This window comes from Phacochoerus africanus, chromosome 15 (assembly GCF_016906955.1).
Source record: "Phacochoerus africanus isolate WHEZ1 chromosome 15, ROS_Pafr_v1, whole genome shotgun sequence".
Taxonomy (NCBI): Eukaryota; Metazoa; Chordata; class Mammalia; order Artiodactyla; family Suidae; genus Phacochoerus; species Phacochoerus africanus.
The window spans coordinates 42,395,964-42,411,542 of NC_062558.1; the positions used below are offsets into that span (position 1 = coordinate 42,395,964).

At 47.7% G+C, this 15,579-nt stretch overlaps 1 long non-coding RNA gene across 1 annotated transcript; it reads right to left on the reverse strand.

Annotated features, from left to right (window-relative positions):
• Positions 1-2,511, reverse strand: LOC125116868 (uncharacterized). The gene is made up of 3 exons (XR_007132441.1): positions 2,363-2,511; positions 1,880-2,050; positions 1-800 (listed from the first exon to the last, which is right to left on the reverse strand). It is a non-coding gene; the product is annotated as an uncharacterized LOC125116868 (long non-coding RNA).
• Positions 2,512-15,579: the final 13,068 nt, after the last annotated feature.

Genomic DNA, 15,579 nt, shown 5'->3' on the forward strand with positions numbered 1-15,579 from the left:
AGAAATTTTGAAGGATCCTCATTCAATTTTGTTTTACCTTCTGTACTTTATGGAGGCTCATCTTGCACCCTCTTTGCAGTCCTGCAAAAATGCATTCTCTGTGTCAGTCAAGTTCGGGTCTCTCCCCAGCATTCACATCCAACTGGGATCCACTGAAGGTACGGCTATGTTTGCTGTGGTCTGTCCTGGGTGGCCAGGGGGTTTTGTATGGGGCAGACATGCCTCCTTCCCCAGGCTTATCCAACATTCTGTGCCCATCTGAAGTGAGCAGGGTATGTAGTAAGCTTTGAACAGCTGGCCGTGTTGGTTTGCACAGATTGGTGAAGGAAGATCTCCATTCTCTTGGGGTCTTTTAAGTTGGCATATGGTTCTTCCAATTAAATCTGAACCTGGAAACAGGGAGTGGACCCAGATCCATCCCATCACCTTTGCCCAGTCTCAGCATTCACATCCCCAGGGGGGACTTGGCTTAAGCAATGTTGCCCCACCTGAGTGGTTGCTCCCTGGCCAAGTCAGTACCCCAGCAGGTTAATGAGGAGGGGGGAGACCCCTTCTATTTCTTTCTTGACCCTCAGAGACCAGGGGGCACCGGAGCCTGAGGCTGTGGCTCATATCCTGGCGGGGAAAGAGCAGCAATACCATCTTCCAGGGTAGAGAAGAAGGTAGAGTGTTGGCTGACCTCACAGCACTGGCAACACAAGAGCAATGACTCCTTTGCATGTGAATCAAGCAAAACAGGTTTCTCTCATCTTCCTTTCCTGTTTGGGCAAAATCTTCTATCTTCTTTGCACAGGTTTATTCTGTTAAAACATAAAAGACTGTATATAAGGTATTTCCTCCCAATCCCTACCCCACCCTTGCCTTCCTCATTTACAAAGTAAATCCAGTTGCAAAATTGTATCACAATTTAAGGGCCTGTTTTCAGGCCATTTTGCTCCAGAGCCTAAAGCATATTGTGGTCATGCAGTGGTTTTGTTTTTGTTTTTTTAATGGTTGCACCTGCAGCATATGCAAGTTCCCAGGCTAAGGGTTGAATCCGAGCTACAGCTACTGGCCTACACGGCAGCCACAGTAATGCCAGATCGGAGCTGCATCTGTAACCTACACCCCAGCTTGTGACAATGTCGGATCCTTAACCCACTGAGTGAGGCCAGGGATGGAACGTGCATCCTCATGGAGACAACATTGGATCCTTAACCCAAGGAGCCACAAGGGGAACTCCTATTGTCATGCAGTATTACCCCCCCCCCCAAAAAAAAGACAAAAAGAACTTTTTGCTATGATTCATAGTGCAAGTCTCTCAGTTTGGGAAAATGCAGCCTAGAGGGCTACACAGGGGAATTGGGCAATTAGAACACATTTTGGAAGGGCTTTGCTTCTAGGTGGTCATAGCAACGACATCTTTCTAAGAGGCCTTGCTATGGGCATCAAGAAGCTCAATCCCCTGTAGCCAGTTCTTAATGGGACAGTCAGACATAGACAAAACAGAACAAACAAGACCAAAACCCTGAGCACTGGGCCTTTACCCCAGGTATGGAGTACCTTGCAGCTGTGAACCTTTTATATTGTCTCCAAATTCTTGCCAGGTGGGCCTCTAACCCATGACTGAGTGATGGCTGCAAAGCCAATCTAGGCAAAGGTCTGTTTCCTTAGTGAAATTACTCACCCCAAAAGATGTCTTTCAAACCCATCTCTTTGTGGCACAAGAAAAATAAAACCAAACATTGGTGGCATCACCCAGTAGGAGATCCAGGGGTGGGGTGTGTGGGGGGGAAATCTCTGGCATAAATGGACCTGGAGGCTGCTGGGACCCATCCACAGGCTCCCAGTACCAGCAAGGGGCTGAGGAGCCATAGGTGATAGGTCCCTCTGAACTTACCTCCTGGCTGGTTCCCGAAATTTGCATCCAAACCAGGTTCTTGCCTGACGTACAGGAGCCAAAACACAGACGCCGAAGGTTTGTAGCAATGAGAGGATGGTCCTGGGTACGAAAGCCTTTCTGGGTCCTTTGTGATGTGTAGGAAAAAACTTTCCGTCTCCTAGACCTTCCCTGAGTTCCAAAGGGCAGATTCCAACAGTTACTAGTTAGAGGAAGGAGCGAATGCAGAAATGAAGAAGGAGCAGCCCAGAAACAATAGTGCAAACGACGGAGTCCCAGTTCCTCCTCAAGGGAGACGCAACAATCTGATACATAGCTCTGGGTTCTTCTGCAGGAACCAAGCCCCCCTCATCCTCCTCGGCCCCAGATGGTGGGTGGAGGCTTCACACCGAGCACAGGATTCCTTGACACCCGCCCTGGTACCTCCCCAACCACCCCTCAGATGAAAGTCATGCACCCCACAGCCCTCACTCTAGAGCTTACCTTTAAAAACTCTTGCTTGAAAACCATCAGGGAGTTGGTGTCTTTTCGAGTATAACTTGTCTGTTCTCCTTGCTGGGCGCTGCAACCAACCTTTCTCTGCTCCAAACTCCAACTTCTCAGTTTGCTCAGCCTCGCTGGGTGTCGGGAACACGAACTTGGTTCCGCCTTTCCTGGCAAGGCAGCCAAACGGGGAGAGGAGCAAACAAATCTCAAACTCACCCACCACCTCCCTGAATGGGGCTTGAGTATTTATGGAATGAAGAATGACGTCTGAGGCGTCTGAGGCGTGGGGAAGGTGATGGGGAATAGGTGTGATAGGCGTGATAGTTCTATGCAGGTGGAACTCAGCTACAGGCCTCTGAGCGAGCAAAAGTTCACATGGAGGCTCTCGCCCATCCTGGTTGGAGGGTGGGTGGTCCTATCCTGTCTCAACCAGCTCAGCTTGCACTACACAGCTGACTCCAATTCCCAAAAAACAACTCAGGCAAGCCTCTTGTTGTTTAAGCTCTGGGCTGCTTGGAGACATGCACGTCTCCAAAGGACCTTGATTCGTGGCGGTAGGTGGAGTGGATTTAACCCACAGTGTCACCCAGGCTGCCCTCCTGGGCCTCAGTGTCCTGAAGTGTAAAGTAAGGATGTGATCGTTTGCACCTGTCCAGCCTGTTACCGGACTTCACAGCCCGTGTTCTCAGCGGCCACTCTTTGCCACCAGGGTTGCCCCCGTTCCCCTGTCTCTCACCTTCTCTCTCCTTCCTCCTGACTTTGCAGTTCCCGTCTTCTCCAGAGAGCCTTGCTGGTTCTCTTGCTTTCTGGAGAGATAGAGGTTATTTTATTTATTTATTTATTTATTTTGCTGGAAGCAGAGAGCTGACACCTCCATCTTAATTCACAAATATTGACATTAAATATCCAGGATGCGCCCCAGAAATGCTAAGCATTACGGGGCTAGCAATAGAGATTCTGGAATCAAGGGTGATCTGGGCTCTAATTCAGACTCTGCTCTGTGTGACTGTGACCTTGGGTAGGTGACTCCAACCCTCCATTTCCCCATCTGTGAAGTGGGGACAAATAGCTTTCCTCGCTTTTGTCCTCAAGTTTGGGATGTGCAGAAGACCTGACACTTCAAGATCTGACCTCCTTTCTCCATGACCCCCATTCCCCCTGGGAGCCAGTACTGGGTGGTTGTGGGTGTCACTGACAGGAGCCACACAGCCCTGGGTTCAAATCCCAGCTCAGCTGAATTACATTCAGCAAGGAATTTGACACCACCGCCCCCCTCCCCCCGCTTTTCTGTGAGATGAGGATAATGGGAAGACAGCCCCTCCTCGTAGGGTTTTGTGTGAGGGCATCTGGCACAGAGCAAACCCTTGATAAGCATCTGCTGTTGCAGTTATTCCCAGAAAAGACACCAAGTCATCACTGCTTTATCTGCAGAAGAAACTGTCAAAGCTGCTATAGGTTGCTCCAACCGCTGGGGAGAGACCCCATTGTCCTTCCATGGGTCTCAGTCTGTTTCTAGTTGAGGGAAGCCACTGACCAGAGCACAGAGGGAAGTGTCCAGGCCCAGGCCAGAGGCACTGTCATGACAATGGGGTGGGCATTGCAAGGTGAAGACCCAGCAGCTTTGCCCTTTGCCCTTTGGGCTCCCTGTGTGTATCTCCTAACTGGCTCCCATTTCCCCAACTCCCAGCCCTTAGCAGATGCTCGATCAATTTTATTGACTTGAATAAGAAATACTGAAGCAGGGCGTTCCCGTCGTGGCGCAGCGGAAACGAATCTGACTAGAAACCACAAGGTTTTGGGTTCGATCCCTGGCCTTGCTCAGTGGATCAAGGACCCGATGTTGCCGTGAGCTGTGGTGTAGGTCACAGATTCGGCTCGGATCTGGCGTTGCTGTGGCTGTGGTGTAGGCCGGCAGCTACAGCTCCCATTAGACCCCTAGCCTGGGAACTTCCATATGCTGTGGGTACAGCCTTAAAAAAGAAAAAAAAAAAGGAAAGAAAGTAAAAAGAAACATGGAAGCAGGACAAATCATGGAGGTTTTTTTTTTTTTTTTTTTAACAGGATAGTACTTTTTTTTTTGACAGTTTACTTCACTTTAATTGGGAACTTAACACCTGTGCTTGATGAAGGTTTTTAAGAAACACATTCAGAATGGTGGGGGTTTCTGGGGCTTCTTGTCTCTCTCTTGAACAAAGGCCTTGAACATCGTTATCTCAGAATTCCTTGAATTTCACATCTGATGGCACAATCGGTGACGTCCTTGTCAAAACCTTCCCCACAGGAGGGCCTTCTCTGCCAGCTAATTATGGGGGATGGTTGATGGAGTGGAAAACAGCCAGGCTCTGGGGTCAGACAGACATGTGTGTTCAAAGGCAGGGCCTTCCACTCAACTGGCTGGGTGACCTTGAGCAGGGCAGTGACCATCACTGAGCTGTGTATCGTGGGGCTTGTGGACCTCTGTCCCCTCCCAGGCATGAGGTGCTGTCATAGCCTGCTTTTTTTTTTTTTTCCTTCCTTTTTGGGCCCACACCTGCAGCCTATGGAAGTTCCCAGGCTAGGAGTTGAATCAGAGAAACAGCTACCAGCCTGCCCCACAGTTCACCAGGACGCTGGATCCTCAACCCACTGAGCAAGGCCAGGGATCAAACCAGCATCCTCATGGATACTTGTCAGATTCATTTCTGCTGTGCCACAATGGGAACGCATCATCACCTGCTTTTAAAAGCACCCTCCTCTCTCCATTCCTTGGAAGGCCAAGTGTAAACTCTTCAGTGAGCTTGGACCATGGTAGCAAATCCAGAGGACATACAAGGACTGTTAGTGAGAGATACTGCCTGGGTGTGAGACACTATGGAGAGGTGGGGAGTGTGGAGAATGTGAGAACACTCGTCCAAAGTGGACGGCAGCCTTTCAGCTCTAGCCTATGTTTATTATGCTGGGGTGCAGCCCAAAAGTTGACAGATTTTTCAGTTTTTCCAAAGAAATGTCAGGCCTAGATTTTTAAGCAAAACGTCTTTACTTTTCAAAGAGTTGGCATGTCTGCCCACTGGCTTATGGAGGGCTACCAGATTGCAGTCCCTTTTGTGGGCTCTTCAAATGTGCCAGAGATGGTAATAGGGAACACAGGAAGAGGCCACACAAGACCAATGCAGCTCATGGTTGCGTTACTATCTGTGGACACCAGGGGGCAGTACTTCACTTGTCATCACTCCCTCCCTTCAATCCCTGTCAGGAGATTCCACTCAATTTTCTTTCTCTATTTTGTCTGCATTCAGCTGTGTTGCACGCACAAAATATGGTTCCCTAAGCGATATTGAAAAGTGAGATTTCTCCGTCTTAAGCATTCTGTATTGGGTGGAAACTGCCTCCCTGCGGTCCACGGAGGAGTTTTCTAAAAGCTTACCTTGACACCTGACAAAGAACCTGGAAAGCGGCTGCCTGGGAAATGTGTTCATTATGCAAAACAAAACAAAACAAAACAAAAAACCCTTATGCATCTTTAAGAAACAGCAGTCAAGCGCTTCCTACTGGCAGAGTCGAATTCTATTGCTTAGGAAACACAAAAACCCCCAACTTGAGGCTACAGTGGAGGTGGCTTCAGAATGACTCCATTCATTTAAAAGAAGGTACATCCAGACTGTTCTCTCTCCTCTCACTCACAGGTTCCTCTTATTTCTACGTCTGGATTTTTTTTCTCCTCTTTTTTTTTCTTTTTGTCTTTTTGCCATTTCTTGGGCTGCTCCCTTGGTATATGGAGGTTCCCAGGCCAGGGGTCGAATTGGAGCTGTAGCCGCTGGCCTACGCCAGAGCCACAGCAATGCGGGATCCGAGCTGTGTCTGCGACCTACACCACAGCTCTCAACAACGCCGGATCATTAACCCACTGAGCAAGGGCAGGGATTGAACCCACAACCTCATGGTTCCTAGTCGGATTTGTTAACCACTGCACCGTGATGGGAACTCCTCCTCTTTCTAACCTAATGCTACCCAAGAGGCCCCAGGAGCCCTCGCTAACTTATCCTTGTTATGTACACTCAGTGGGGTCAGGCCCAGCTTTTGAAGCCTCCTGAGGAACAGCAGTTTGGTGGCCCCGTTTAGGTGCCCCTGGGCTGACGACTCCTGTTCTGGATTCAGGATATTTCTCGTGTCATATGGTGTCAAATTGATTTTCATCATCAAATGGATCTCAGACATGCAAATAATCGTTGTTCTCAGAGCCAGTTATTTGGAGAAGCCATATATCTTACTTTCAAAAAAAAAAGAAAAACAACTTTTTTTCTTGTTAAGTAGCCAATGACTTTATTTCTTCGAAGCAAGGTGGGATTGTTACAGATGTAAGAGAAGGCATAAATAAACAACAAGAAGAAAAAAATATCCATGCACAATTACGCTAAATATTTTTCTCTGCACATCTAGTTTTTTTCTTTTTTTGTCTGAATCCCTGGCATGTGGAAGTTCCTGGGCCAGGGAATCAAACCTACACCACAGCAGTGACAATGCCAAATCCTAAACCGCTAAGCCACCAGGAACACGCTATGCACATCTATTTTTATTTATTTTTTTTATGGCTGCACTGGGGCATATGGAAATTCCTGGGCCAGGGATTGAATCTGAGCTGAAACTGCAACCCGAGCCACTGCAGTATCCAACTGCACCATGGTGAGAACTCCCACATCTATTTTTAAATTAAATATTTCAGACATCCAGTAGGCATCAATAATGCAATGAGTACCTGCGCTTGCCACCCAGTTTAAGAAATACTGTTTCCTATTAACAAAGCACCCTGCAAAGCCCCATAGCATCTCCTCCCCATCACGGCCCGCTTCCCCTTCCAGGGGCAACCAGCATCTTGAATTCAAAGCTTATTATACTCATGCATGGCCTCTTGCTCTTATTCATACGGTACATGTTCCTAAATAATACATACCCATTTGCCTTCCCCTGGTGGTGAAGAGCACTGGGATTTCTTCCAAGCACCCCCTACTACAAACAGCACTGCAGTGAAATTTTTGTATGATTTTGGGGGCACATGTGTGAAAGTTTCTCTAGGGCAGTTTTTCAAACTCCTATCCCTACCGTGGTCTGTTCCAGATCAATGAAGTCCTCAATACTTGCTGTAGCTTTTTTTTCCCCCCTTAATACTTCAGCATTTTTATTATTATCTAGAGTTTAATATATGTTTAATTTACAAAATACAACAGTTCCTGTCGTGGCTCGGTGGTTAATGAACCCAACTAGTAACCATGAGGTTGCGGGTTCGATCCCCGGCCTCAATCAGGGGATTAAGGATCTAGCGTTGCCGTGAGTTGTGAGTAGGTTGCAGATGCGGTTCGGATCCTGAGTTGCTGTGGCTGTGGTGTAAACCGACAACTACAGCTGTGATTAGACCCCTAGCCTGGGAACCCCCATATGCCGAGGGTGAAGCCCTAAAAAGACAAAAAAAAAAAAAAAAAAAAACAAAAACCAAAAAAACCCAACAAAACAAAACAAAAAAACCCAGGGTTCTCCTGTGGCACAGGGGGGTTAAGGATCTGGCATTGTCATGGCAGCAGGTTCCATCCCCGGCCTGGGAAATTCTGCACGCCATGGGTGCAGCCAAACAAACAAACTAAAAACCAATAAAATGTACAAATCTTAGGTCTACCATTGACAAATACATATGCTTTTTATGTGATGCTTTTTTTTTGCCTTTTTTTAGGGCTGCACTGTGGCATATGGAAGTTCCCAGGCTAGGGGTCAAATTGGAATTGCAGCTGCAAGCCTACACCATAGCCACAGAACTGGGGATCTGGGCCATGCCTGTGACATACACCAGAGCTCATGGCAACACTGGATATTTAACCCACCGAGCAAGGCCAGGAATTGAACCCGCATCCTCATGGATCCTAGTCGGGTTCATTAACCATTGAGCCACAATGGGAACTCTGTGATGCAAATTTCTTATGAGATGTATTAGAATATTACTGGAACCACCCCCCCCCCCAAAGTCCTCTCAAGTCTGTCAGTTCCACGCCCACCAGAAGCAACTGAACTCTCTGTATCTTAACTATAAGAGGAAATAATTATAGCTGTTGTACTATCTCATTATTGGTAGTGGTGACTACCATTCATTAAGCACTTACTGTGTAGCAGTTTATATGTATTATTTTATTGGATTTTTTGTAATGATGCCATGAAGTAGATAGCATTAAACCTACTTTATAGAGGGTGAAACTGAGGCTCCGAGAAGTTAGGGAATTAGCCTGGGGTCACACAACAACCGTGGTTCACAACCAGTCCTCCTGACTCAGAACTTGTGGTTTTAACCACTATGAGACCCTATGATTTCAGAGCTGACAGGTACACTTTTAACTCCTCTCCTTTACGGGTGGGAAAGTAAGGCTGATAGAGGGGAATGACGGAGCCAGGACACAAATCCAAGTATCTAGACTCCTTATCCATCAACCCATCCCTTTCTTATGTAAAAGCACTTTGGGAAAAGGAGTGAGGGGAAAAAAAAATCATAAAAAGCCAACTTTTCTTCTCAGGGCAATATCTGGCTATCCTTGGGGCATCTGGATCATTCTGTATCAATTATGCATTGCTGTGTAACAAATAACCCCCCAAGCTTAGCAGCTTGATACCAAAATGAATATTTATTATTTTTTACATGGTTTGTGAGTGTCAAGAATCTGGGAACAGCTTAGCTGGGTAGTTCTGACTCAGGGTGTCTCTTGAGATTGCAGTCACAGGGTTGGCCCTGGGCTGCAGGCAACTGACGCCTTGACTGGGCTGAGAATATACTTCCGAGGTGGCTCACTCACAGGGCTGGGAAGTTGGTGCTGGCTGGTGGCCAAGGGCTTCAGCTCCTCTCCATGGATGTTGCTCTACAGGCTGCTAGAGTGTCCTCACAATATGGCAGCCACCCCCTTCCAAGGTGATTGGAGAGCATGGTACTTTTTATGGCTCAGTTTTAGAAGTCATGCACTGTCACTTCTGCCCACCTGGATGGGTCCCGATGTAGACAAACCTGGTACAATGTGGGAGGGGACTACCTAAGGTTCATCCAGAGGCAAAGATCACTGGGCACCTCTTGGAGGCTACCTACCCTATACCCACTTCACCTGCCCGTCAGTCCCAAGAGCTCTGCCCCGCAGCCTGGAAGAAGGTCCCCCGGGGGCCCTAGGCAGGGAGCTTCTTCAGGTGTGAGATTTACATGTAAGAACAGCGGACTCCTAGTTACCAACTGCCTTTCCCCCAGCTGTTTAATGAAACCTTTCCGGCTGTGTTGCCGGAGAAGCTAAAAATATGGTCATGTTGATGTGGAGAACGGCTCAGGTACTCAAGATGCTGCTTTAGATCACAGCCTCTAAAAGATGTGACTAACCCTCTCTCTGCTTCCTGCATGCTGATGGTGAATCAGGGTGGCCACCAGACCAGCATGGAGTGTGGACCAAGTTGCCACAGCCTGCATCCTCAGATTTCCCAGTTCACCGGATTCCAGGCTGCCCTTCCTGCAGCGCCTGTCGGTGAGGCAGTCGGAGCTGGGGGGATGCTGGGTGGGAGGCTGCAGGCCACCTGGATCCAGATCGCTGTCCCTTTGGATGCACCCCAAAAAGCTCTCGGGGAAAGCTTCCTGTTGCCATAGTAACGTGGAGGCATGGAAATTAACATGGGTGACTGGCTGGCCAAGAAAGCCAAGCTTTTAATACACAGCTCTCTCTTTTAAACAGATAAGAATTCCTAGGTGGGTTTGGAGGGACATCAAAAAGTCTTTTTCAGGTGTTGAGGAAAATGCTCTTTAAAAATGATTGTGAGATGAATGCAGCCCTGATCAGGGAGATGGTGGAGGCTCTGGGGTTCTTAGAGGAATTGGAGGAATAATTTTAGAGCCAAGGCAACGTGAAAAAAAAAAAAAAGCTTTATTAAGATGTAATTCGCATAGCACACAATTCAGCCTTTATTTTTTTTCCCCAGGCTAGGGGTTGAATCAGAGCTGCAGCTGCCAGCTAATGCCACAGCAACAGCAATAGCAATGCCAGATCTGAGCAATGCCAGATTCGACCTACACCACAGCTCATGGCAATGTCGTATCCTTATCCCACTGAGCAGGGCCAGGGATAGAACCTGTGTCCTCATGGATACTAGCCAGGTTTGTTACCTCTGAGCCACAATGAGAACTCCAATTCACCTATTTAAAGTTTGCAAATCCATGTTTCTTAGTATGTTTAGAGTTGTAGAACCATGTTCTCAATTGCACCCCAAAAAGAAAGCCCATCCATTTTAGCAGTCACCCTCACTTTCCCCCACCATCCTCCCTCAGCCCCTGGTAATCTATTTTCTGTCTATACACTTTCTCTCTTCTGGACATTTCCTAGAAAAGGAATCATTCATTACATGGTCTTTTGTGACTGGCTTCTTTCAGCATTTTTTATTCTTTGCCGCTTCAAAGTTCCCCATGGTTTCTCTGACAAAGGCGTCTCCGTCTCCGTTGTCTATAAGAACTTTTCATTGTCTGCAGGGGCAGCTGCCAAATTAGCCACGCCCCCTCCCTGGGCTGAAGATGGATGGATGGGAGCAGATTCTTCCAAGGCCACCAACCCCGGCCCTTTATGTTCCTTTAAGAGACTTCTAGGCAGCTCTGAGATTGGGGTGGGGAAAGTGGTCCCTTTGAGCATGGCTGGCTAGATGTCAAGTCTGGATGAGCTGATGTGATTCCTAGAACTCCCTCTTGTGAAGGGAGAACTATGATCACACCCAGCAAATGCCTCCCAGATCCTAGGTACCATTCTAGGAGCATCACGTGTTAAGACAATCTCATTGTTACAGACAATATGAATATGAGCTAGGGAGTTCCCTTTGTGGCTCAGTGGTTAATGAACCCAACTAGGATCTATGAGGATGCGGGTTCAATCCCTGGCCCTGCTCAGTGGGTTAAGGATCTGGCGTCGCTGTGAGCTGTGGTGTAGGTTGCAGACACAGCTTGGATCTAGTGTGGCTGTGGAGTACATAGGCCAGCAGCGGCAGCTCCAATTTGACCCCTAGCCTGGGAACATCCATGCTACAGGTGCAACCCTAAAAAAGAAAAAGAATGTTGTAGAACTATTTGGGAGTCTGTGCTCTGTGTGAGCACTGTCCTAGTGGCTACAGACAAGGGCTGTTCTTATGAGCTCGTGGTCTGAAGGGGAGACAGTAGACAGTAGACAGTTTGGTACAAGAGGAATTGATGCTCAGGAAGGAGGCAGGGAGTCCTGGCCACAAGGGGGTGCCCTGAGCTGGGGTCCAGGCAAGCTCCCCAAGGCAGGAGCTAAGATGCTCTCGGGTAGCAGGACTTTGCTGTGTGGAGCAGGGAAGTGGGAAAGGACGTCCCAGGTGAAAGAACTCTGTGCAGCTGTCCTCTGGCTGGCTGGCTTGTAGCCCCCAAACTCTCTCGTGGACTTTATTTGTACCTGACCTCATCCCACACATCACAGATGCGCAGAAGATATTTCTTGAGATGACATGGATGCTCCGGGCACACCCTTTGCTCCTCCCTGATTGGTTATTCAGGGGGACACTCTGAGCGGGGGTGGGGTGGGGGTGGTGAAGCCCATAACTCTCCTAAGATGCCTAAGACAACGATCAAAAATCAGGAGATGGACGCTGATATGTTATCACCATTTCATCCTCAGACCCACTACATTTTACTCATTGTCCCAATTAAGTCTTTTATAATTAAAAAAATACAGTTCAGAACCAGCCACACATGCAATTGCCGTATTTCTTCCATGTCTTCCTGTAGATAGTAGTTCTGGAGGCTCTCCTCCTCTTTTATGATCTGGACACTTTTGACAAGAACTGGCCTGAGAGTTGGTAGAGTTTTTTTTTTTTTTTTGCCTTTTTGGGCCACACTCGAGGCATATGGAGGTTCCCAGGCTAGGGGCAGAATTGGAGCTGTAGCTGCTGGCCTACACCATGGCAATGCCAGATCCGAGCAGCGTCTGCGACCTACACCACAGCTCATGGCATCACCGGGTCCTTAACCCACTGAGCGGGGCCAGGGATCGACCCACGTCCTCATGGATGCTAGTAAGATTTATTTATGCTGGGCCATGAAGGGGACTCCAATTTTGTTCAATTTATATTGGCCTGATGTTTTCTTGTAATTAGACTGAACCATTGCACAGTCAACACCAGAAACCAATTAGACAGCACATGCCATTGGTTGAGCTGGATGCTTACCAAAATTAGCTGTTTGCCCCCCAGACCTGTTGTACTTGCTACCAGAATTATGTATTTTAGGTAAATAGTAGGTGGGATAAAATATGAAGGGAAAAAGAAAGCTGTTTCTGTGAAAACTTAGTATTTTTGGAAAACCCTAAGAAAATCAGGTTCCTACACAGAAGTTCATAGAGAATTAGTGGTGGAGGGGTACAGCTATAAAAGATGGGGGAAATTATAAAAATCTGGGAAGGTTCCATGTTCTGCTTTGCAAATGTCTTTAAATTCTCATTACATTTGAAGTACTCCAAAAGACAGTCAAATCTGATGTGTGCAGGAAAAATGCTATGAGATTTCAATTAACTCATTGATCCAGCGTTGCTGTGGCTGAGGCTGCAGCTCCAATTTGACCCCTAGCCTAGGAACTTCTATATGCTGTGGGTGTGGCCCTAAAAAGCAAGCAAGCAAGCAAGCAAGCAAGCAAGCAAGCAAGCAAGCAAGCAAGCAGGCAAGCAAGAGAGAAAGAGAGAAAGAAAGAAAGAAACTTCTGGGCAAGAAGAGATGAGTGGTTTCTGGCTGGGGTTGTCCACGGGGTTGCCACATCATCTATAGAAGAGTTGTTCCACCTTTCACTTTATAGGGCTGGGTTTAGTTACTTGGGGAATGGAGCATGACATATCCTGGGTTGGCCTTTATGGTTTGCAGCAGGAAGGGGGTTGGCGGCTCAACTGGAACAGGGACAAAGGGCAAACAGTTTCCGACGAGGTGGGAAGGGAGAGAAGCAACCTCAGAAATCACAGACAAAGACTTTTCATGAGGATGGACAATATTTCTGTGGATCTGGAGTATGTGGAAGCCTCAATAATAGTAATGATAAGTTAACAGTGTTTGTACAGGGATGGTCTTAGAAATCTCCTCTGTGTGCCTGGACAGTCATCAGAACCCCGGATGGTATGTGCATGTGTGAATGCTTTCAGTCTGTATGTACCACGCATGCTTTTTACAGCAGAGGAAACAGAGCTAGGAGTTCATATGATTTCTCAGGGCCCCACAATCCTGACTTCAAGGCTAATTTATTGTTCATTTGCTTTTTCAATGCGCAAACCCTGACTCAAGGTGTGTGCTTTAGAAATGATGAGGGAAAAAAAAAAAGAAAAAAAAGAAAAGAAATGATGAGGGAGCTCTTGCTGTGGCTTGGCTGTAAAGGACCTGACCAGTGTCCATGAGAATGCCTGTTCGATCCCTAGCCCTGCTCAGTGGGTTTAGGATCTGGCATTGCCACGAGCTGGGGTGTAGGTCACAGATGCTGTGGCTGTGGCACAGTCTGGCAGCTGTAGCTCTGATTCAACCCCGAGCCTGGGAATGTCCATATGCCGCAGGTGCAGCCTTAAAAAGACAAAAAGAAAAAAAAGAAAATGTCAAGAGGCAGTGCTGTGCAGTGATTTAAAGTAGGGGTTGGCAGACTGTGGCTTGTAGACACCTGTTTTTGTAAATAAAGTTTTATTGGCACACAGCCATGCCCATTTGCTTATGTCTTGTCTATGGCTCCTTTAGTCTGCAAGAGCTGAGTAGTTGCAGCAGAGACCACAGGACCCCCCAAAGCTAAGTTATTTACTATTGGGCCCTTTACAGGGTAAGTTTGCTGAGCCTGGGTTTAGAGCTCGGGCTCTGGAACCAGGCTGCCTGAAGCGGGAAACCCCGCTCTGCGACGGAGCAGCTGTGTGACCTTGAGCAAGTTACTTAGCTCTCCCTGCCTCCCTTTTCTCATCTGTGAAATGGGAATGATCCCAGTGGTTGCATTATTGGAGGAGCAGATGAGCTGTGAGCATGTAAGACAGGGGAGATGTTAATGTTTCTCCGGGTAGCTGGTTGGCCTGGGCTTGGGGACAAATAGGTTGTGCATTGCTTTCCTGGCTGGGGTGCTGGCAGGCTTACACGCCCGTCCCAGACAGTGCCTTGAGACCTGGGGCTGTGGGGGATGGGGAAGTGGCTGTAGGTTAGCAGGGGGGTTCCCTGGAGCAGGAACCTGGCTGTTTCCACGGGCCTCTGGGTCCTGTTGTTGAGTGAATGGGTCCCCTGAGGAGGAGGCCTGACCCCCACACTTAAGGAAGGATGTGAAACAGTCTGCTCTAAATCATCCTCCACCTAAAATGTGGGCAAGGGGAAACTGCATAACTTCTTGGCAGGATTTTTGTACAGGGCATATAAGTCATGTGCAAAGTGATTTCTGGTAGCTGGTGGTGGGCAGCTGAGTGACACGGGCCACCTTTGCCTCAGCTCAGTCTGGTAGTTAAAACAGTGGCTCTGAAGACTGACCTGGGTTCAAATCTGGACTCCAAGGGTCCCAGCTGTGTGACCTCAGGCAAATGACTTCACCCAGTCGAGTCTCAGTTTCTCTAGCTGTAAAGAGGGTCTAACAATAATACCTATGTCAGGATGCTGTGGGAAAAGACATCCCATCATGCTTTTAGCCCAGTTGTGAATCACCTGTCTTATTATTTACTTAACATTTTCCTTTAAATCAACTTTTAAACATAGAGCTTCATCCTAAGGTAACAATGTTGGTGACACCATGGGTGCCAAGTATTTTTACCTAACACACATTGTAACCATACTTAAAAAGTGTTTGTCCCACTAGAAATTAAATGTTGGAGTTCCATTGTGGCTCAGCAGTTAATGAACCCGACTAACATCCATGAAGACGTGGGTTCCATCCCTGGCCTTGCTCAGTGGGTTAAGGATCCGGTGTTGCCGTGAGCTGTGATGTAGGTAGCAGACGGTGCTCAGGTCTGGCATTCCTGTGGCTCTGGCATAGAGCCTGTGGCTACAGCTCTGACTCGACCCCTAGCCTGGGAACCTCCATATGCTGTGAATGTGGCCCTAAAGAGACAAAAAGACAAAAAAAAAAAAAGAAATTAAGCTTCCTTTTTTCTTTTTTGGCCACACCCACTGTGTATGGAAACCTGGACCAGGGACTGAACCGGCACCACAGTAACCAGAACCATATCAGTGATGATGCCAGATCCTTAACCTGC